We start from the raw sequence: 23,944 nt of genomic DNA, 5'->3' as shown, positions 1-23,944 counted from the left end.
AAACACCTCAGAGAAATGTTCACCATGTGGCAGTTTCTCTAATAAGCTGAAAGGATTATTGCTTTACAACTGATATATTTTTAGATTTTAACAATTTTAGATACCATAAATTCAGATGATTAGAACAGTATACACTTTTTAAAATATTGCAAGAACGTGCAGATAAACATCTGCATTAAGGTACTCCAGACAAGGCAGGTGCTATTTTTATGAAATTCGTAAGTTTAGTTAGAATGTGACTGCTCAGTTTGACTAATCGTATTTTTTCCTAACATACGCACAACAAAAAGAGGTGCTTCTTATAGTCATAAGAAACAAAGATGCTTGCTTAATCATTTCAATTTTGAGTATATTCCTACAAAAGTACATTACTTTCTTTGCTCTCCAACTCAAGGGAGATCTAATTAACCATTTTTGTAACAATTAAAAGTAAGAAAGCTGGAGCAGGCAAAATAAAAGAGAAGCTTGAAAACAAACTGGATACACAAATGAAAGACTGTATGACAGAGCAGGCGAGGAAGAATTTTAAGTAGTAAAAGATTGCCAGATATACTCAGGATGACAAAATCTTAACAATAGGATGCAAAAGCATATCATGGCAAAATAAAATTTTGACTGGAATTGTTGTGTATTTAATATTTCAGTAGTTTTGAGTAATAGTAGTTAATTGGTTGTTCCTTTCCATGCCCTGTGGTGCATTGGTGGCAACCTTGCAATTGAAGCATTTTGTCTGTTTTTGATGAGGCCAAATTGCTAGCTCAATGCTCAATCCAGCACAGAAGGAAAGCATGCAAGGACCCAGCCAGATTCAAATCCGGGACCATTCACCTCGAAATCCTGCGCAGATGCCACTACCCCACTGGCTGGCTATTTAAGAAATATTGCAAATATACCATTTGATTAAGCATTCTTGTTTGTTGAAATTCATTAAAAGTTATATGTAAAAATAAGTAAATTCCATATGAATCAGAATCAAGTTTATTATCACCGGCATGTGACGTGAAATTTGTTAACTTAGCAGCAGCAGTTCAATGCAATACATAATCTAGCAGAGAGAGAGAAAAAAAATAAATAAAAAACATAATTAAAAAAAGTAAATCAATTACGTATATTGAATAGATTATTTAAAAATGTGCAAAAACAGAAATACTGTATATTAAAAAAGTGAGGTACAGTAGTGTCCAAAGCTTCAAAGTCCATTCAGGAATCCGATGGCAGACAGGAAGAAGCTGTTTCTGAATTGCTGAGTGTGTGCCTTCAGGTTTCTCTATCTCCTACCTGATGGTAACAGTGAGAAAAGTGCATGCCGTGGGTGCTAGAGGTCTTTAATAATGGACGCTGCATTTCTGTCATGACATTTCTGCTTAAGGTAAAAATGTAACTGAGGTACGCTATACCCTGCTTTGTGTTTTTGCTTTCAATCCATTTAACATTCTGGAGTTTAAAACATAAGTGGTGATGAAGAAGTTTTAAACAAACCCCAGATGAACACCAACCTGTTGAAGTTCAACAAGATGTTCAAGTTTTAAAAAAGCGCAGCGAGAAACAGTTGAATAAAAACTAAATCAGTGCAGCACATGCTTCAGAAAAAGAGACATTCGAGTTAAAAATAACGGTCAGAGAACAGACAAATTTATGGGTTGATAAGCAGTGAGTAGGAGGTGATAATAATCATTAATATTTTTAAAAAGCAAAAATGGCTGGCTACATTAGAAAGATAGACATATTTGATTGCACAAGAATTTGTATTCTGAGCAAATCCAGTTGTATTTTGAAGCAAATGAAATAGTGAATGAGGAACAAGTACCAGTTTTGCTGAGTGCATTGGGTTTAAAGGCATACAGTTTGCTCAGAGGTTTGACTACTCCAATCAAACCAGCTGAAATGAGCTTTGCTGATAATGGTGAAAGTAATGCAGGAACATTTATAATCAAAACCAATGTTGATTGCAGAATGCTTTATGTTTCATAAGCGTAATCAAAAGGAAGAGCAGTCCATTGCAGCGAATGTGGCCGAGTAGAAGAGATTGTCTGAATTTGGTCAGTGTGCCAGCTTAATGATGCACTGAGAGATTATTTAGTTTGTGGAATCTGATAAGAAAGCATTCAAAAATGGCTCTAAACTGAAGCACAACATACATTTAAAAGAGTTGAATCAGAGTCAGATTTAATATCACCGCACGTTGTGAAATTTGATGTCTTTGCGGCAGTAGTACAATGTAATACACAATAAAAGAAAAATAAGTAAATTGCAGTAAGTTTATATACATTAGTTAAATTAAATAGTGCAAAAATGGAAGTTAAAAAGTATGAGGTAATGTTCATGAGTTCAGTGCCCATTCAGAAATCCGATGACAGAGGGAAAAGAGATGATCCTGAATCACTGAGTGTGTGCCTTTAGGCTTCTGTATCTCCTTCCTGACAGTAGCAATGAGAACAAGGTATTGCTTGGGTGAATGGGGTCCTTCATGATGTATGCTGCCATTTTGAGGCATCGCTCTTTGAAGAGGCCCTGGATACTACGGAGCCTAGTGCCCATGATGGAGCTAACTAAGTTTACCACTCTCTTCAGCTTATACAGATCCTGTGCTGCAGCCTCTCCTATACCAGATGGTGATGCAGCCAATTAGAATGCTCTCCATGGTACATCTGTAGAAATTTGTGAGTGTCTTTGGTGATATACTAAATCTCCGCTAACTCAATGAAAAATAGCCACTGTTGTGCCTTCTTTGGAGCGGCATCATTACTTTGGGTCCAGCTGTATCAATGGGCACTGCAGACAGAGACTGAGTTGCAGTCAGCAATGAAAATGAGTATGAACAAAATTGCAACATCTGAACAAATTTTGTTACCGTTGTGGCAGGAGCTCACATGCACCAGACCAATGCAGGTTTAAAGGCAAAATTTAAAGAAAATGCAACAAAGTAGGACAGATACAAAGAGCATGTTAGGCAGACAAAAATAAATGGACTGCACAGGGAAGAGAACAAGATTAAAAAAAAGACAAGTTGCAGTTTCAAAAAGAGCACTAATCCGCATGCTGTTGATGAAAAGTCTGATACTGATGAGACTGACACAAGACTGTGTAGCCTTAAGATATAAAATGTGAAAACTAACATGAGACAAGCAACACACATCAAAGTTGCTGGTGAACGCAGCAGGCCAGGCAGCATCTCTAGGAAGAGGTACAGTCGACGTTTCAGGCCGAGACCCTTCGTCAGGACTAACTGAAGGAAGAGTTAGTAAGAGATTTGAAAGAGATTCCTGTTGTATGAGACAAGCAATATGGTGAGTGGCAAATTGATTAAAATAGGATTGGACACTGGTTCGGTTGTTTTAGCCAGTCCTCAAAATGAGCTTGAAAGGCATTTCAAAGATACTTAACTGAAGCCTGCAGATATTCAACTAAGAAAATACTGGAGTAAAGATAATTCCTGTGGCAATGATATTCACAGCAGTGGAATGAAGCAACCAACAAGTCACATTAGGATTGTGTCTGGTAAAAATAGGAGGGCCAGCCTTATGGAATGTGATTGGCTGAGACAACTACAACTTGATTGGCGATCCATTCACGATTTGCATCACTTATCTACCGTAATAGGGTCAACCGAAAGGTACTGGATGATCCACAGAGGTGTTCAGGGATAGCATTGGAAAACTAAAACATACAGTATCAAGGTTAAAATAGTGTTAAATGAAACTGACACACCCAAGTTTTGCAAAGTCTATCCAGCTCCTTATACTGTACCATGCACAATAAAGTGAGCTAGACAGTATGGAGAATGAAGGAATTCTTTTTAACATTGAAGGGAGCCCATGGGCAACGCCTGTGGTCTAGGTAGCCAAGAAGAATGGGTTTTTCAGGATCTGTCATGAGTTTGAAGTTACCAGCAACCCAGTACTGAATGTAGATCAATCCCCTCTGCCCAGGGCATTTGCAATCTTTGTAAATCTTTGTAGAGGGAAACACTTCAGAAAAGTGGATAGCTGAGGCCTACCTACAAATGGTGATGGAAGAAGATGGAAGAAGAATCCAAACTGTTTCTCACCATAAACACTCACAAAGGGCTTTTTCACTACAATAGGCTTATTTTGGAGTAGCATCAGCACCTGCACTCTATCAGAAAGCTATGGACCAGGTGCTATAAGGTTACCCATGCACTCAGTGTTACCTGGATGATATCATTGTTACTGGTAGGAATGACAAGGAACATCTCAAGGCAGTGATTAGAAGATTATAGGCTCAGAGCACGAAAAGTATGAATTCTTTAAACCAAGCATCACTTATGGTGGTCACACCATGCAACGCACAAGAGTGCTGAGAAAATTCAAGCAGTGGTGGATGCCCAAGGCCAAAGGATATGTCATAGTTGTGGTCCTTTTCAGGATTTGTCAATTACTATAAGAAGTTCCTACCAGACCTGCTACTGTGCTCCACCCTTGAACTCATTACCGCAGATCAGGAAGAAATGGAAACAGATGAAGTATGTGAAATGTTTTTCAAGAAGGTAAAGGAAATGGTGATGTCAGATGATGTACTCACATATCATGATCTACACTGTCCAGTGAAGCTCGTCTGTGATGCCTCGCCTCATGCTGTAGGTGCAGTCATGTCACGTGTCATGGGTGATGAAGTGAATGCCCCACAGCCTTTGCATCATGTTCCTTTAATGCTGCAGAGAAAAATTACGCACAGATTGACAGAGAGACCTTGAGTCTAGTTTGGGGTGTAAAATGTTTTAACCAGTACTAGTATGGGAGTGAGTTTACCCTTGTTCCTGATCATCAACCACTAGTGTCCATTTTCAATCCACAGTTTGTTATAGAACAGTCTCAGAAATTCCTAAAAATGAATGGAATAAGACATATTACACCTGCACCATACCACCCAGCTAGAAACGGCTTGGCAGTAACTTCTGTCCAGAGTCTAAAGAACGCACTGTGAGCAATGTCGGTAGAACATACTGCACCAGCACCGCATTAGAAACTCACCAATTTTCTCCTTGTGTATTGGAATACAGCACATTCCACAACTAACAACTCACCAGCTATGCTGTTCCTGGGTCAACCCTTGCACTCATGCTTAGATCTCTTCAAACCCAGTCTCAGAAGGAATATGCAGGACAAACAGCTGAGACAAATTGAAGAGTCCTCAAACAAGGAGGTTCGATGTTTCATTGCTGGATAAGCAGTCCTGGACAGGGTCTACACAGGTGATTAAAAGCGGGAGCATTGAAAGATTAAGGAAAGAATTCTATCACTGTCTGATATCATCTGGAGATTACACATCGATCAGCTGAGGAGAGCAGAGTTAGAGAAAGAAAGGTGACCAGAGTTATCAGAACCACTTTCTGCAGCCTCAGAGACAACCTCTACAGCCACCACAGAGGAGGCCCCTGAACCTGATAGTTTCACAACCATAAGCCTCTCCTGCCAAGCAGAGTGATCCCGTTTGTCAGGAAAAAAGTTATCCATCAAGAGTAAAAAGCCTCCACAGCGAATGGGACAATTTAAAATTTACTATGCTGTCAATATCTGTACAGTAGTTGTATATAGTTGAGATGCATTCTATATTGAGTTGGAGTTTAAAGCTAAGCAGGGAAGAGTGTTGTGTATTTAATATTTCAGTAGTACCTGAACAATATTGTAAATATATTGTTAGATTAAGCATTCTTGTATGTTTAAATTCATTATGGGTTATATGTAAAAATAAACGATTTGTTTACGTCATGGCACTACCACATCATCTGTGCGCACCTCACTTAGTGAAAACAAAACTAAGATATGTTATTCCCAGATTCATGTTTTTGCCTTCAATGTTTTAAAGTTACAAAACATAACAGAAATCACGATGGCACATCAAAGGAGTGATTGGGGGTCAAACTCAATATGGGATTTGACGCTATTTAAATAATAATAGGAACAAAGTGCAAGATTTATCAAGATATCAAAAGGAACAGAGGCTTCAAAAGGAGGCAAGTGGAAGGAGCTGCTTATACCTGACAAAGTGCTCTACACCAGAGAAGAACAATTTTGCACTTGCTTCATCAGCATGAACTGAAAAACAAATGTAAGCTCAAACACACTTTTTGTACCAGCCACATGCATACCTGGAAGATCCATGCGAAGCAAGCCCAACTCCTGCTCCCCTCAGGAAGAACATATCCCATTGCGTCCTACTACAGACCTAAATTAGAAGGGGTAGAGGCTAAACGCTTATCTTAACAGCAGCTCCTCATATCCAGAGAACTAAACAACTCATTTTCAAGTTGGGCACTCTTGGCACCCCTGGGCATGCTGGACCCTGTATATTCTTAAAACTTGCTTGGATTGAGCATTTCTTTCCATTGAGTAAATGCCACGTGATTCATTTTTCTCCACAATAATCTAAAATTCAGCAAAGCTAGGGTGAACTTATAAGTTTAAGAACAGATGGTTAGACCCAAAGCACAACACAGGTCAATGTTTCATTTTCACAAAGGCAGTCAACCATTCCACTCACAGGGTTAACAAATAAGAGCCTGTGTGGCTCCATTTTAATATGACTTTTAAATTCAACACATGGAACCATGCTTACTACACCTCAGGAAACCTAGCTGGAAAAAGTCAGTTGCAGTATAAATGCAATATAGCTATAGGTCAAGTGCAATTCCTTCAGATTCCCTTGCTACAGATCCTGCAAATGCCCAAGCGCTTTCCTACACCCAAGTAAATTATCAGGGTCAATCACAAACAAGAGAAAAATCTGCAGATGCTGAAAATCCAAGCAACACACACAAAACTCCAGATGAAGGGTCAACTGTACTCTTTTTCCATAGATGCTGTCTGACCTGCTAAGTTCCTCCAGCATTGTGTGTGTGTTAACAGGGTCAATGTTTCTTTTGCTTTCTCTTCCTCTTCCCCTAACTTCAAAGAAATGACTTCCAAATTCCTTGGCAGAAGCTTACATTTTATAAAAATGAGTCACATTGAACTCTGCCAGTTTCTTTCATACAGTAATTTGCAATGATAAGTGGAAGTTAAAAAGCAGTTCAGCCCAATGGTCTAAATGCTACATTAATTAGAACCACAAGATCATGAATCCGACCTGTGTAATGGCCATATTTAAATGTTATTAATATAGATCTCATGATGTTTTGTTCAGCAACTTCTCTTTCCTGGTACTAAAATGCTGGAGGAACTTACCAAGTCAAGCAGCAGTAAGAGGGGAATAAACAGTTGAAGTTTCAGGCAAAAAACCTTTCCATAGATGAAGGGTTCCGATGAGGGGGCCCATCATCAATCATATCAACTGTTTATCCCCCTTTGTGTGTGCTACTCAAGATTTCCAGCACCTGCAGAAACTTTCATGTTTTCTTTTTCCTCAGCTGTATTTTTGAAAAAACTAAAAGTGTCCTTTTTAAAAAAAACACATATTGACAATTAGGCAACAAGTAAATTACATCAGAGAATTTAAAGAATTTCATAGGCCCAAAGATATTTCAAAACATAATATAAAATAGATATACTCCTGTACATAGTTTCTATCTCAGCTAATCTACTGTAAGGTGATGCAAGTTTTCACAAGTACTCTAGTATCACATGGAAACTGTTGAGGTAGCACCAGTCATTCTTATCTATGCAATACTTATTTTAACAGTTTGGAACTTTTTATAATTTAGAGGATTAGAAACAAAACTCTGCAATCAGATCAAAAGCCACAATTAAACATTATAGTCAGAGGTAATTCATTATAACAGTAAATGCTTCAATTTAACTGGAAGTAGCAAAAGTTGACAAAAATATTACATTCACTCAAATTCAAATAGGTCAAGAATATATGCACTGTAAATTCAAACATTAATACTGTAGCCTTTAAGTAGTGCCTCTCAACTTTCACTCTATAGTTCATTTTTGTTATAATAAGGCTGAAACGTTCTACCTAACAACATATACAAATTAAATTCTTTCATAGTTATGTCATACAATACTCTATAAGTTCTCTGCTGAGTTTCCAAATTAAAATACCACAAATTATCCATTACAGTTATGTAAGCCTTCAAAAGTCAGAAATCAATCACTGCATTCATAAGGTACATTATCAAAAACAGAAGTATAGAACTACATTTGAAACTTCTGACTTACTGGAAAGAGATGGTACATTCCACTCAGTGGAAGAGCCAACATATTCTTTAATGTATTTTTTGGTAAGGCTTTAATTCAATCACAGTATAACAACTTTCTTGTTTCTGGCTAATTAGGTTTTTTTTAACTGTGCAATTTTAAGAATGTAGGCACTATTGGCAAGGACAGTATTTGATGCACATTCCCAATTTCCCCCCAGAGAGACTGGCAAACTATTTACTTAACTGTTACAGACTTCGTGAAGAGGGTCTTCCCATAATGGTGTGAGTTCCAGTATTTAGATCAGACAAGAAATAATAAAAGGTGATATCCTTCAGCTCCAATCAGGAGGACATTGCACAAGGTGGTAAGTGGTGCTCCCATGCACTTGATGCCCTGTAGGACATCCTGATGCACAGTTTTTGATATGAAACACCAACAATTACTTTCTCCCCCACAGATGCTGCCTGACCTGTTGAGTTCCCCTTGCAGTTCGTTTTTGCTCCTGATTCCAGCATCTACTTTCGCCTGTGTCTGCATTTGTAGATGATTAACTTCATGGAACGAAACTGGACAGTTGAGAGAGCACACTAGGAGCAGCAATTCTAATTGCTTGGCAGCAAGTCCATTACATTTAGCACAATTGTGGGGGAAAAAAAATAGAAATGAAGATTTTGTATATTGTGAAGCTACTTGAACTTAGCAGAAATAGACTAGAAACAGCTATCTGAAGGCAAATCTGATTCAAGGAGTTCACTCAAGATTCTGCATTTACACAGGGCCACTAAAGCGAATAAGAAAGAGTGGATTGCCAAATGTAGGGTCTCTGAATGACAAGATTCACAGAGCAAGAAATAAGGCAAACAAAAAGCAAACTTATTTCACCCATTGTGTGGAAAGCCTACCAGAACACAAAAAAAATGAAGGAGGGAAAAGGCATGAAAAATAGGCTGTCAAATAAAAATCAAAGATGAGCATACAAAGAGCAATGGAATGATTAAGGAAATGTTCGGACCAAACAAAGTAACTCCAATGTGAAAGTGAAGGAGACAGCTAAATAATAGTTAATAAATATTTTATGACTGTCTACACAAGAAGGGGATGATGTCGATGTTGGTAATTTTCTACCTTCCACTTCCAGTTCTGCCTTTCAAATTTTTGAATGTATGCTCACATTTCCATCCCCTGCCAAGCTCATTTAAACCCTCCAGAAAAGCTTCAACAAATTTACACAAGGGCCTTTAGCATTCTGACAGCTTGCTCAATTACTTTTCTAGTGAACAGATAGCTTTAGTTCTCTTTTCTGCTCCTCAATGCAGTCATCTGCCATGTTGTCACTGGACACTGCTGACTTGGAAGTGTTAATCTATCAGGGAGGATAGAATGCATCAGCATGAAGGATTTAAGGCAGTAACTAATGGTATCTGCTGCATACTTGGAGAAAGATCCGTTTCTGATTACTGGCCACCTGTACATTAATAAAGTGGAGGGCTTCCCAATTACAAAAGTTGCTCATTTTTTTCTTTCCTGAATCATTTGGGCATCTGTCATGAGGGGAGTTGATCACATTTGCACTTTGGCAAGGCAGTCAGTGGCACCGAGCACAGCATCTACACATACTGACGGGCTTCACTGCTGGCAAAATTGAAGCAATATTTGACCCTTGCAAATACGAGATCTGACACTTGCTTGAAGCATTTTTGAGCTGTTGACTACAACAACTTACATGCTTCTCTGCCAGAGCTTGAAACAATCACTAGTGGTGTTTACTGTATTTTCTTCTGAGTACACCCATCAGATCTGGGAGGCAACAGATTTCTCTGAGGCTGCAAAGATCTGTCATGTCTTGAAATGATACCCGAAGCCATCTCAGACATTGATGTTCCATCAGATCAAGCATACCTCTGCTGTGTGCAAGGAATGGTTTCCTGAAGCTCCAACCCTTTCGACAATTTCTGTTGTCTTGCAAAGATGCAAGAACAGTTGATGCTATTTCAGATGTACCTTACATTACCCATCCCTGTCCTCATCTTTGATCCTATTCACCTTTCAACTGCTGAGACTCCCTCAAGCTGCAGAAAAATAACAATCCAGTTAACATGGAGCAATTCTCAGATTCCATAAATGTATTTACTGATTTACTATGAAAGTAATCAGGCTAGTATTGGGTGGAAATATTAAACAGATTACTTTCCATATGCCCCTAAATCATCCATCTTTCAGAGTTAATATTCCCCACATTAATAAATCAGATGACTCGATTTGCTCTTGTACATGGTTCCGTGGGACTGTCAGCTTGCTAAGCCAGATGCCAAGAATGAATGCCTTCAGGAAAGAGGCCAAAAAAATACACACAGAAGCCAAAAAGAAGCAGTGGGAGAGGTGTCGGCCTATCATCACAGTGCTCTCTTAATATCACCGTCATTTCGTTTTAATTGTAAAAGGTAGAACATTAAACTCCACAGAAGCACAGTTTGCCTGAAGATAAAGGCTAGAAAGTTAAGAAAATTTAACAAGATTCCCAATTTAAAAGAGAGTGTTGCCACAGCAACACCAGCACTTCATTGGTCACTGTAAAATGTGACCTCTTTTGTCCTCTGGGAACAGCAGATAGGGAGGCATCATTTATTTACAGACCCTTTCACTGAGCCTGGGTTATCAGACAATAATGCTGCCAATACATACTCCTAATAGTCTCCTTTTGAAACTGACTCTAATATAATGGCAACGAGCCCCAAATCCTTTCCAACCTGCTATTAAAGGATATAGGTTATTGCTGTTGTCACCATTGATATTTGTCATTGTAATGTAATTAGAAGCCTAAAATGATGCATTACAGCCTGTGGCACGGCTTTTATTAAAACCTTTTCTTCTGTTCACTGAACTGCAACTTGGTATCTGATGAGTAACAGACAGCTTAAGGGTGAACAGCAGATTCATCAAAGATTTATTTTTCACTTTGAAGTGTGGGCCACATAGGAAAAATAGTAAAGCAAAAGAAAATGGTGCACCACCTGAATTTCATTTGGTCACTTGAAATTCTGACTGCATCTGATGAATGTTGCTTTGGCAACAGATTCCAAGCCTGCAAATCACATTGTTAATCACAGCCCTTAATCTTCCATCCATCAGTGAATCCAACCATGTTGCCTGAGCTGTAACTTTCAATCAGATTTATAGGTCACGTGGGTCACACATCCCCGAACAACAACTACATTCACTGATAGCTTGGGTCATTTGAAAAGCAGTCATTTCTTAAATGCTGCCAATCTTGGGTGGGTTTTGGAGAGGGGGTGGGCAAGAGCTGGTGGGGGTGGGGTGGAGAAAACAAGAAAGCATAGGAAAGAAAAGGTTAATGAATGCAATAAAAGCACTTGAACCCTTCCAAAACAAATTACTATAGTGGATGCTTCTTCATTGTAAAACCAGTTTCCAAGCAATGCTTTAGAAATTAACCTTTTAAAGATAGCACATTAGTCCAAACCTGCCATAGAATTCTAATTATAAGGAAGAAATTTTACTTAAATTGAAGACGCAGGTCTTTCCAAAAGATTGAAATTGCATCAGAAGCTCACTTTTTAAACCAACCAAAACCGCATGCATCAATGTATCAGAACTTGCTAAGAATCTAGATGAAGTTTTGTAGTTGTAAAATAAGAAAATCAGTATGTCATTTTCAGTAAAGATTATTTACTGCCATTAAGATTTAGTGAAAATGCAACAGTGTTTATGTACATTTGGCGGCAAATGAACACACGACTCTATCGAGACTGTATGCTTTTAAAGCATGCAAATTCTCAGAGGAACAGACTGGCTGATAAATGTAATGTGCAGTATGCTTGCATTGGTTTATGAATTGAAACATATCAATCACAGGGGGTATGATTCTGAAAGCTGTTGCATTCAATTAAACAACACTGTTTAGATCGTGTCCTGGTTAATTTGATAAGTGAATGCTAACAAATGAGAAGCTTTAAACAAGTGCTTGACAAGAAAAAAAAAATCAGAATATTCTTACTATCAAATGACAACGGAAAAAAATAACTTTAGCGATATATTGAAAGTGGAATGGCTCATTGGTCTGACACATCATTTCATGCAGCTGTCATTATTTTGTAAACAGATCCAAGCAAGGTCATTGCTATGGGCTGTTAACTGATTTATTTACCCAAGAAGAATTTTTAATGTGCCAGCTTGAAATAATATGGAAGATCAAACAAAGTAAAATAAACCTCTTTGATTTTGTTCTGAAGAACCAGTTCAGTTCCGCAGTAGAACTCATGCCTCATGGCTCCAAGTGTTAAAATTGTACACAAAGAAAGGCAAGGCCAGTATTTCTGAGCAGTTGAGATGGTGCTACATTACTGTAGAAACTATCTTTCAGCTGAGAAGTTGAACTGGTCTCTCTGCCTGGTCTGGTCACAATAAAAGATGCTGTGCCTCAAGTTGAAATAGACCAGCTGATCACTCCTGGTTTTTTAAATGATAAGTCCCTCAGCCAGTCATTCATATTTGTTTGTTTTACTGCTCTGAGCATAAACTTGTTGCTACTTTTCCCAAAAATAACTTAATTGGCTGGATGATGCACAAATTGAAACTTTTATCCATGGAGTGAATGATTTGAATTGCTTGGTTGCATTCACGTACTGTTAGCAAACTGCAGGAAAACAAGACCATACTAAAAACCAGAGATCACATTTATACAACATCTTCCAAGGACATCACCGTCAATGAAATTCACTTTCTTTGGAATAATTGTGTTGCACAGTAATGTGACAATTCTCTCCGAATAAAATCTTACAAAAACAAATAAATTTCAATCTTCAGAACTACTCTTCAAATACCACCATCAAGGACATCTTTGAGAAGCAGTGACTCAAAAAGGCAGCATCCATCAAGAAGGCAAGACCTTCTTCTCAATACTACTATCAAGTAGGAGGTATAGGACACCGAAGACACCCAAAGATTCAGAAGCAGCTTCCTCCTCTTCCAATAGGTATCTAAGTGGTCCATAAACAATCACTGTTTCTACAGGGAAAGTTCCCCTTGAAGATGTCATTGAAATAGATCTTAAGATGTACAGCCCAATTACTTTGGCTATAGAATACCAGGGTTTCAATACTATTTCTGAATGTTTTGATAGGATGAAGACAACAATCATACTGGCGTATCCCTTTGCTGACTGTAAAGTCTTAACTCATCAGCATCCAACTTTCCTTTAAAGACAAAAAGGAATCCCACTTGAAGATCAGCTTGATTGACAGACATGATTTCTAGTCAAAGGAGGTCTATTTCAGCCAGTTCACATGTATACAGTGAAGAGCAGTTCCTTGATTGGAAAAGTGTGTTGCAGAGGAGGAAATAATCTGAGTAGGTATAATTGGGGTGGGAAGAAATAGATCTGGTACAGGAAGACACAGCTCTGCATCTAATGACACCTGATTAGTGTGCCAGGCACATTTACCATTTCTTCAGAATTGAACTTGGCTCTTTTCAGCTGCCAGAGATCCCCAAGGCCCAGGAAACCCTAACAAACCGAGTAAATTATAAGGCTCATTTTAACAGTAAAGGTAATAATAGGATGAAGCCATGAAAATCCACTCTGCCCAACAGTGACTGGGCATTGAGAAATATAAAGATGGATAGCCAAATGAAGAATTTTAGGCACTTACCTTTATCGCCTTGAAAAAATTAAACTTGTTAAATTATTACACAACAACCATATCAAGAATATTTAAGAACATGGATATATTTCACCCTCACCCCTCTAATTTGCCAAGACACAAGTAATTTTAATACAAGAGCTAAAAGAACATTGATAATATTATTGAATGGTTGAATGGCCAGGTCATGCTTCTGTTTTCAGACTTCAAACTATGTCTTTGGAGTTCCATGGTGTCTTGTGTCAAACAAGACTTAGATCACAATCACTACACATATTAATACAGTTTGCTCTACACTTATACTTTGGTTTTTCCTGAAAAGAGAATCAAACACATTCCAGATGAATATGAATAGTTGCAAAGCTTCTCTTTGTAAATCCAAATTGTTGCTTCTATTTTCTCATGAGAATGATACCTTTGTTTCAGATGCAAAGGTATTTTTCATGATCACAAGCGCAAAAAAAATACGATATTGATTTTTTGAGCTTTACAAAGTTAAAAACTGCATATCTCTATCTCATAAAGCCAATGTGCCAGCTGCTAAAAGAACAAAATCTTTTTGTAGTGAATCAGATACATGGTAGAACTTTCACATTAAAAAAATATGAAATAGTCAACACAGTGGACTATATTATCCCATGTGGAGGTAGCAACCTAAAATACATCCCAATGCCTAAAAACTGGATTGGCAGGACACACTTCGAAAGGCAAAAGAGCAGGTACAGTGGCATGAAAAAGTCTGGGCACCCCTGGTCAAAATTTCTGTTACTGTGAATAGCTAAGTGAGTAAAAGATGAACTGATTTCCAAAAGGCATAAAGTTAAAGATAACACAGTTCCTTAATATTTTAAGCAAGAAAATTTTTATTTCCATCTTTTACATTTTCAAAATAACAAAAAAGGAAACAGGCCCAAAGCATAAGTTTGGGAACCCTGCATGGCAGTACTTAGTAACACCCCCTTTGGCAAGTATCACAGCTTGTAAATGCTTTCAGTAGCCAGCTAAGAGTCTTTCACTTCTTGTTTGGGGGATTTTCACCCATTCTTCCTGGCAAAAGGCTTCTAGTTTTGTGAGATTCTTGGGCCGTCTTGCATGCAATGCTCTTGAGGTTTATCCACAGATTCTTGATGATGCTTAGGTCAGGGGACTGTGAAGGCCATGGCAAAACCTTCAGCTTGCGCCTCTTGAGGTAGTCCACTGTGGATATTGAGGTATGTTTAGGATCATCATCCTGTTGTAGAAGCCATTCTCTTTTCATCTTTGGCTTTTTTACAGAGAGTGGGATGTTTGCTTCCAGAATTTGCTGGTATTTAATTGAATTCATTCTTCCCTCTACCAGTAAATGTTCCCGTGCCACTGGCTACAACACAAGCCCAAAGCATGATCCCCCGTGCTTAACAGTTGGAGAGGGGATCTTTTCATGAAATTCTGCACCCTTTTTTCTCCAAGCATATCTTTGCTCATTGCGGCCAAAAAATTCTATTTTAACTTCATCGGTCCACAGGACTTGTTTCCAAAATGCATCAGGCTTATTTAGATGTTCCTTTGAGCCTTTTGAATAGAACTTTTTGGCTGCAACGAGCAAAGGTATGTTTGGAGAAAAAAGGGAGCAGAATTTCATGAAAAGATCCCCTCTCCAACTGTTAAGCATGGGGTGGATCGATCATGCTTTGTGCTTGTGTTGCAGTCAGTGGAACGGGGAACATTTACTGGTAGAGGGAAGAATGAATTCAATTAAATACGAGCCAGCAAATTCTGGAAGCAAACATTACACCGTCTATAAAAAAAAGCCGAAGATGAAAACAGGATGGCTTCTGCAACAGGATAATGAACCTAAACACTCCTCAAAATCCACAATGAACTACCTCAAGAGGTGCAAACTGAAGGTTTTGCCATGGCCCACACAGTCCCCTGACGTGAATACTATCGAGAATCTGTGGATAGACCTCAGAAGAGCAGTGCATGCAAGACGGCCCAAGAATCTCACAGAACTAGAAGCCTTTTGCAAGGAAGAATGGGCGAAAACCCCCAAACAAGAATTGAAAGACTCTTAGCTGGCTACAAAAAGCATTTACAAGCTGTGATACTTGCCAAAGGGGGTGAAACTAAGTACTGACATGCAGGATGCCCAAGCTTTTGCTTCAGGCCCTTTTCCTTTTTTGTTATTTTGAAACTGTCAAAGATGGAAATAAAGAAGTTTTATTGCTTAAAATATTAAAGAAATGTGTCATCTTTAACTTTATGCCTTTTGGAAACCAGTTCATCTTTTACTTGCTTAGCTATTCACAGTAACAGAAATTTTGACCAAGGGTGCCCAAACTTTTGCATGCCACTGTATGTACAAGAACACACCTAGAAGTCACTAAAGTCAATCCGATTGCACAAGTATATTTCTTCTTTTTTTTGAAAAGACACACACATTGATGGCAGCCTACAGGAAAAAAAGTTTTCTTTTCATTTAAATTTTGCCACAGGAGTGCCTCCAAGATGGGCGCTTAATCAACAATCTCCATCTTAACCATCACTACACTGGGTAAGAGGTGAGGAGGAATAGAATTAATTACACATCCTGAAAATACGACAACAGCACAAAATCACATGGGTTATGAAAGGTAAAGTGCATTGTCTAACATAATGGATATATTTTGAGAGAACAGAAAGATAAAGAAGGGAACCAGTGAATTTGCATTTTCAGAAGGCTTTCAATAAAGGCCAGACAGGATGATAGTCAACAAGCTCCTGGAGTTGGAGATATCCTGCACAGATTGAGAATTAGATTTCAGGCAGAAAATCAGGAATAGGAATACACAGAAATCAATCACCTTGGCAGGCTGTGTGGCAAATAGGGCACATATCACAGGGCTCAGTGCTTGGACCTCAGCTAACTACAATTCATATTAATGATGTGGTTGAGAAGACCAAATATCACATTTACAAATTTGCTGATGAAACAGCACTGGCTGTGATAGGCAAGGAAGAGGATGGAAAGGCACTTCAAAACGATGGAGGCAAGATGTGTGAAGGTCACATCAGATGAAACAAAAGGTGGAAAAGATATGAATTTGAGTACAAAAAGGCTAAGTAACATTGTAAAATGATGAAACATGATGATACTCAAAAGGGACCTGTGTGACCTTGTACATAAGTCACTGAAAGCCAACATGAAGGTGCAAAAACAATTAAGATGACAAATAACATGCTGACTTTTATTATGAAAGAATTAGAGTTCAGGAGTAAATAATCAAAAACAAAAAGAGGACCTTGCTGAAACTGCAGAGAACTGTGTTCAGTTCGAATTGTAATAGAGGGAGTGGAGCAAACATTCACTAGGCCGGTTCCAGAAATGGCAAGTTTGCCATATGAAAAGAGATTAGGGAATAGAGGCTTAGTTTACTCAAGACTTTAGAAATAAGAGCAATCTCAAGAAGACATAGAAAATTCTTATAGGGCTTGATAGGCTGCATGCAGGAAAAATGCTTCCCCTGGCTGAGCTTCAAGATTTGAATTCAATATTTTCAAATAATAGGTATTTCTCCTGTAAATCAGAATGGAACTAGTTTTGATAAAAGTCATCAACTTGTGAAGATAATTCTGTTTCTCTCTATCGATACAGTCTATTTCCAGCACATCTTTTTTTTGTTTTGGATTTTGCTTTTTCACGTCATACACATGATTAGCAAATCTTTAAAATTCGAGCCACGGCCATTTATCAGCTACTGTACATGATCAGTTTTTAAAATAAATACCTTGGTCTAATCAACTTTAAAGTTATCTACAGTGTATTTTGACATGACTTTCCCTCACATCAGTCTACATTAGCACTGAATGAGTACTAGTTCAGCCATACAGGTGTCCCCCGCTTTTCGAACGTTCGCTTTACAAAACTTCACTGTTACGAAAGACCTACATTAGTACCTTATTTTCACTTTCAGAAGGTGTTTTCACTGTTACGAAAAAAATTCAGCGCGCGATAAAAAATCAGCGCGCAAAAAAATTAGCACGCGATAAAAGGCAGCGCGCCCCAAGCAGCCGCTCTCCCCCGGATTCGGAACTGCTTTGCTTTAACACATGCCTCTGAGCAGCCATTTGCAAGATGAGTTCTATGGTATCGGAAAAGCCTGAAAGAGCTCGTAAGGGTGTTACACTTACGGTAAAACTAGACATAATTAAACATTTCGATCGTGGTGAACGAAGTAAGGACAACGTGAGTTTGGCTTGTGGAAGCTGACGAACATGATGTTGAAGAGGTTCTGGCATCCTATCACCAAGAACTGACAGATGAAGAGCTGATGCAATTGGAAGAAAAAAGGATAACAATCAAAACCAAATGAGTAATGATAAAGTACGAATTTAATTTTGGAAGGGTACGTCGGTTTAGGGGATACTTGCAGGATGGTTTGAGTCCTTATTAAAGAACTGTGTGATAGAAAAATGTGCGAGGCTCAGCAGTCAAGCAAGCTTTCCACATCAGCCACAGCAGACGACGAACCTCGACCTTCGACATCGAGGCGGGCAGGGATAGAAGATGAGCTGCCTGCGCTAATGGGAAAAGGTGAGGAGATGATACCCCAGTGTCCCACCACCCCAACCCCAGGCCACGGACAGATACTGATTCACGGAGAACGCAAAGTTAGCCATGAGGCACACAGCACATCTTTAAGAAAAAAGCCAAAGTAAACATGCTAATTATTAGGTGCCGCCGACACATAATTGTCAGCCCAGATCAGAGACGATGCAATCGGAAATCGGCACTGATCTGGGCCGACAATTACGGGCGGCACCTAATTAATTAGCATGTTTGCTTTGGCTTTTTTCTTAAAGATGTGCTGTGTACCTCCCAGCTACCGCTGGACCCCTGCATTCTTCACGGCAATGTATCGCTCAGCGGCCTGGAGGGTGGGGGGCCACTGCACCACCCCAGCCTGCGACGACTCAGTCTAACGCACCATCATCAGTGTGCTCAGCCCTGTCCCAATTCTGGTAAGTGATACTACACTGTACATACATTATTTCTACTTTATATCGGCTGTGTATTTTTACGTGTTATTTGGTATGATTTGGCAGCTTCATAGTTTAAAGGTTACTGGAGAGCGCTTGCACCGTGTTTTTGCCGACGGCGCTTGTGTGAGATTTTCGCTACGGAGATCTGTGCCGGCAATGATTGTGGAAAAGTGTTTCTACTTTATATAGGCTGTGTATTTATCATATCATTCCTGCTTTTACTATATGTTACTGTTATTTTAGTTTTTATGCGTTATTTGGCATGATTTGGTAGGTTATTTTTGGGTCTGCGAACGCTCACAAAATTTTCCCATATAAATAAAGGGTAATTGCTTCTTTGCTTTACGACATTTCAGCTTACGAACCATTTCATTGGAACACTCTACCTTCGGATGGCGGGGGTAACCTGTATTTGTTGGTCCTAGCAGAAATTTTTTAAAGTGTTTTTTTTTAGATAATACTCAACATGCAGCAGTGATTGACACTTTATTTTCCCAAGTTATATGTTTATGATTGATTCTTTTACAAGCTTAAAGTGACAGCATTTTTACATTTACACTTTGATGGGTATGTAATTAATATATTGCACTGCTAATAATGTGAGATTATTCTCACTCATGCAAACAACTGTCATTAACTCTCACACGGGCTGAGCCAATGATTAATGAATCTTTCACATTTGTAAAGAACTCTTGTAGGACATCCCACCCTTTTCTCAAGCAACACATTGCTCACTGGCTGCTATCAAAAAAAACAGAGTGTACACTTGAAGAGTAAATCTCAAAAACTCTCTTAACTGCTAAAATTTTGAACCAACAAATCTCAATTTTAAATTTATACTTGAAGCTCTGGAATTTTCAAATGCATTATAGTTAATTGCACGAGATAGGCAATTTTATAAAAATAAACAGAAGCAAATCAAAGAGAACAGTAGTTTCTACACTGAATACAATTAGTTCTAACAAAATAGCAAGGTTTCAGAAAAACATGTCTGATCTGTTTTGCTATACTGCTTTTTGTCACATTTCAGCAATAAATAATATTGAGATGTAGTTACAAAATAAAACAGTTCTGACCAAAGTACACAATCTCTACTTGCCATTCCTATCCATTGTCCTTCAGATTCCTTGCACTGCTTCAAAGAAAATAATAGCATTTAACTGATCGCATCATCTCTAGTCAAATAAGCCTACAGGAGAGATATACACATTATAGTGCAATATAGAATTTGCAACATATGTTCACATATGGAAAATAGTTGATATATGCTTCAATAATTATTAAGAATTGCATTCATAGGATCCAAATTACTTCCAAATAGATTCTCTACATTTTCCCTATCCAAACTCCTGAGTTGACCATAAAAACAAAAGCTACACTGGCAGGATGTGGTTCCTAGAATTCCTTAAGATAGCTGTCTTTATTTACTTGACACTGATCCAATGGAATAAACATCCCCATATATTACAACTGCACTATATCAATGAAGAGTTGTATAAATGATTAACATAATATCAAAGATACATAAATGTTAAACTACAATAAATACATGGTCGATGAACTGAATCTTGCTAATTCACTGCAAACTTTATGGTAAAGATGGAACCTTTGGCCAGTTCCGTACTGAGTGACATAAAATTGAGATTCACTTCCCTAGCCCATCACTTAACCTCACCAAATCACTCTGCTAAAATTTTTACTTCTGCTAGTTTCTCAAAAGCATAATAGCAGTATTTTTGGCATTTTTTATTAAGACTTGAAACAATAATTACAAGGACTTCATAGATAATGAAAACATGAGAAATTAAATATCACACAAAGTTTTAGGGACTACTTAAAAATCTTAATGTTATAATTTGAACGTCAATATCTAAACTGAAAACAAGATCCATTTATGTCATCTCCAGATATTCAAGCCTTGCTCAATGAGATGAAGTGAAACAGAGATTTAATGGATCTACTAAATAAAAGGTACTAGAATGACCCAGCTGGAAAATATATAGTGTTGCTATCAGCAACCTGAGAAAATCTCTTATGTGCATTCTTGCTTCTATCACCAACAAAATGAAATCCACATATTGGAAGAACATCAGTGGTATAATATAAAAGTACAGCTGGGCTGCATTTCAAACATGAAGCAATTTTTGCTTCCTATTGTGAACAATGAAGCTCAATTATCATAAAATCTACTTGCTTCATTATTTGAGCACGGGGAAAAAATTGGCATCCTTTGCCTACATCTGACTCCTGATGCACAGAAATGTAGTCGACTCTACCCAACAATCCACTCTGTTCAGATGTAGTCAGGAGTGGGCAAAGAATTGCCTTGCTAATGCAAAAACAGTAAAAATATTTAAGTTGTTTTAAAGAAGAAGAAAAAAAATCGTTGGAATTAATCATGTTAAGAAATTAATAACATTTGCAGCACAAGAACACATTAGCTTTTTTTCCACAATCATCATGGAGGAGTGTAAGCAGGAATTCACTTTATTCTGCTGCCCTTCAGGTATAGGACTCATTTTCACCAATTACAACAGAAAGTCCACACAAAAGACAAGACCAAACTCTCAGTCACCCCTCCAGACACCAACAATTCCACCATCTTCTCCTCACCCAGACCTACAATGAAATGCAATTATGAAATAAATACCAGGCACACGGTGCCCATCAAGAACAACTTCATAAAGGATGAGGGAAGAGCACATCACCATTAAGAGGGGCCCATAAAATAAAGTTCAGAATTTCCAAGTATTAATCTTTAAACTACAGAGCACTATTGCATACTTGGACCAACGAAACAAAGATAAAATGTCCCATGAAGACTCTAAACAGAATGGGATTCTGACCATCTTGCATGACAATAATCTCATTGTCTTTAAATTGCAATAAAGTGTGTTTCGTAATCAGCATACTTCACATAGGAAAAAGATATGCACTCTCACAGCTGTGTGCAAAAGTATTCGGAATGTATCGATAGCTAAGGTGACTAAGACTTTTGCACAGAACTGTAGTAATGTTATGTTCAGCACTATACTGCTGCAAAAAAAACCAGAATTCACGACATACATGAGTGATGATAAACCTGATTCTGATATGGATCTCTATTGTGAACTGAGAGTGGGAAGAGAGCAGGGACAGGAGAATCATGGTTGAGAAAAGGGGGAGGAGAGGGAAACAACAGAGACATTCTAGAATGATCAATAAACTAATTCTTTGGAATTAAATTACCTCACCTGGTGTCTCAAGGTTGTGTGTGTCTGTACCCACACCATGCACACCACCCCGGCACTCCTTTGCCACCTGTCCCACACCCCTCCCATAGTACTCCACCCTCACTATCCCCAACATCCTTTGCTCTCATCAGATTTAAAAACATGCTCTCCACTCCACGTTGACAAACGCAGGGGTGTGTGTGAGAGAGCAAGAGAGAGACACCCCGTCTGTCCGTCCCCTTTTGGAACAAGAAATTCCAAGAAGAAAAAGTTGATGTGTCCACGTATAAAGGAAATCATGCTTGTTCAATTAAATGATACCTTAAATTGGTACACATTCACACACTATTAGAACCCAAAATGTTGCCTTGAATCTGTTCAAACCATGAAGAGAAGCTTCTAAAGAATGTAAAAACTGAAGGACCTTCAGGTAGAGCAACTCCTAATCCAATTTGTGTCAAGGAAAAAAAGAATTGGACACCTATACTTTAGGGTCTTTGGGCATCCCAAAGCAATTAAACAAAAAGATGTCATTATTGCAATCAAGGATACACAATGTGTGATTCATTTTCAATGCCAAAGCTCTCTCGTGATAAAATGGCCTATCAAAAATTACAGCAATGGTTTAGGCTAAAAAGGATCTCAGCATGCCATTACCTATAAAACATTGTTTGAAAAATGAGAGAGGAAAGGTTTCAAAAACTATGGAAAGAATAACATTTCCCAGATGTTATTTTTAAAATTATTAGTAACTGAATCAGACATGACAGAGGAGGAAAAAATAATCTGTGAGTATAATGAACTGGAATGTGGAGCCTAGAAAGGGTAATAGAAGCAGATTCAGTAATTCCACAAAAACCTAGCATTGAAGCTGCACTGTCACCTATTTTATATCATTCTCTGATACTTTGCTACCTTCCTTGAAGGTACATACAAGCCCATCTTTGAAAACAAACTCCATAAAGAGAATCCTATTGTGCATAAAAGTCTAATATTCTACAACTGTAATGGACAATGTAATAGTTCTATCAAGGAACATGCAGGAAAAGGGGATTGAGAGTCAATTAAAGTATTAGGCACAGACGAATGCTTTAACTCAACAAGGTCCTATCAACTACAGAAAATACTTCAACATTTATTACAGCCATTAGTAAATAGAACAGAAATACAAAAGACCATTAAAAATCTCTAGATAGTATTCCCATCAATTCAATAGGACAATTTTAAGACTGGGTTTTTCCTTCCACTTAATCGGAATCAAACAAATTATTTGTTTATTAAAAATAAACATAGCATTCTAAATGTGTTCTATGGTAATATCTGCTTTCTGTTTGGATGACTTGACAATGAACTATTTAAATATTTAACAAGTCAATCAAAAGCTAATTGCTAGATATGAACCAATGCCAATTTCAAAACCTATATATTGTTTTAAGCAGAAAAGGTTGAAAACGCAATACGTTTGACAACAGGACTAAAATACACACATCAAAACATTTTCAGCTAATATCAGATGAAATTAATCAGAGATAGAACGAATTATATTATTTCTTTGTGCACAAGCTGCTTAAGGATACATTCCATTAAAAATTTACTCACTGAAATGTGCTCTGAAGCCTTAAGTTCACTTACTTACACATTATCCTCACCCTCTATCTAGCAAATAGTCTATTCTCATTGCCACACAAGGCCTTTTATCTGTTCTGGACAGCATATTCTCAAATAGATGAAGTAGATGCCAATTGATTTGCTGTCGACCATGGTAAATTAATAGCAACAAATTGCTGTGGGCCCCCATCTTGCTGCTCTACCATGCTTCAGCAGGTTTGCTTTATTTGCTTCATGATGGGCAGCAGTCAAACCTCTTCAAGTCAATTTCTTCTTAACAACCTGCAATACTTCTCAGTAGTGAAAATAGAGCCATTGCTTGTAAGCTAGAAATCAATAATCCTATTGCCCTTAGAAA

The 23,944-nt window shown here is 38.1% G+C and overlaps 1 protein-coding gene across 8 annotated transcripts in view; it reads right to left on the bottom strand.

The window, feature by feature from the left end:
* The window catches only part of LOC140211627 (transducin-like enhancer protein 4), a 156,702-nt gene that overhangs the window by 126,402 nt on the left and 6,356 nt on the right, over positions 1–23,944 (bottom strand). Inside the window, exon 1 of one of the 8 annotated variants that reach the window (XM_072281572.1) lies at positions 4,543–4,611. The exons of the other annotated variants lie outside the window; for them this stretch is intronic. The gene's annotated coding sequence lies outside the window, so the exon portion shown is untranslated. Of the gene's footprint in view, positions 1–4,542; positions 4,612–23,944 lie in introns of those variants that run through there. 8 annotated transcript variants of the gene reach the window in all.

The sequence above is a fragment of the Mobula birostris genome, chromosome 17, assembly GCF_030028105.1.
Source record: "Mobula birostris isolate sMobBir1 chromosome 17, sMobBir1.hap1, whole genome shotgun sequence".
In the NCBI taxonomy this organism is placed as follows: Eukaryota; Metazoa; Chordata; class Chondrichthyes; order Myliobatiformes; family Myliobatidae; genus Mobula; species Mobula birostris.
This window is presented reverse-complemented; position numbering and strand designations above follow the sequence as displayed.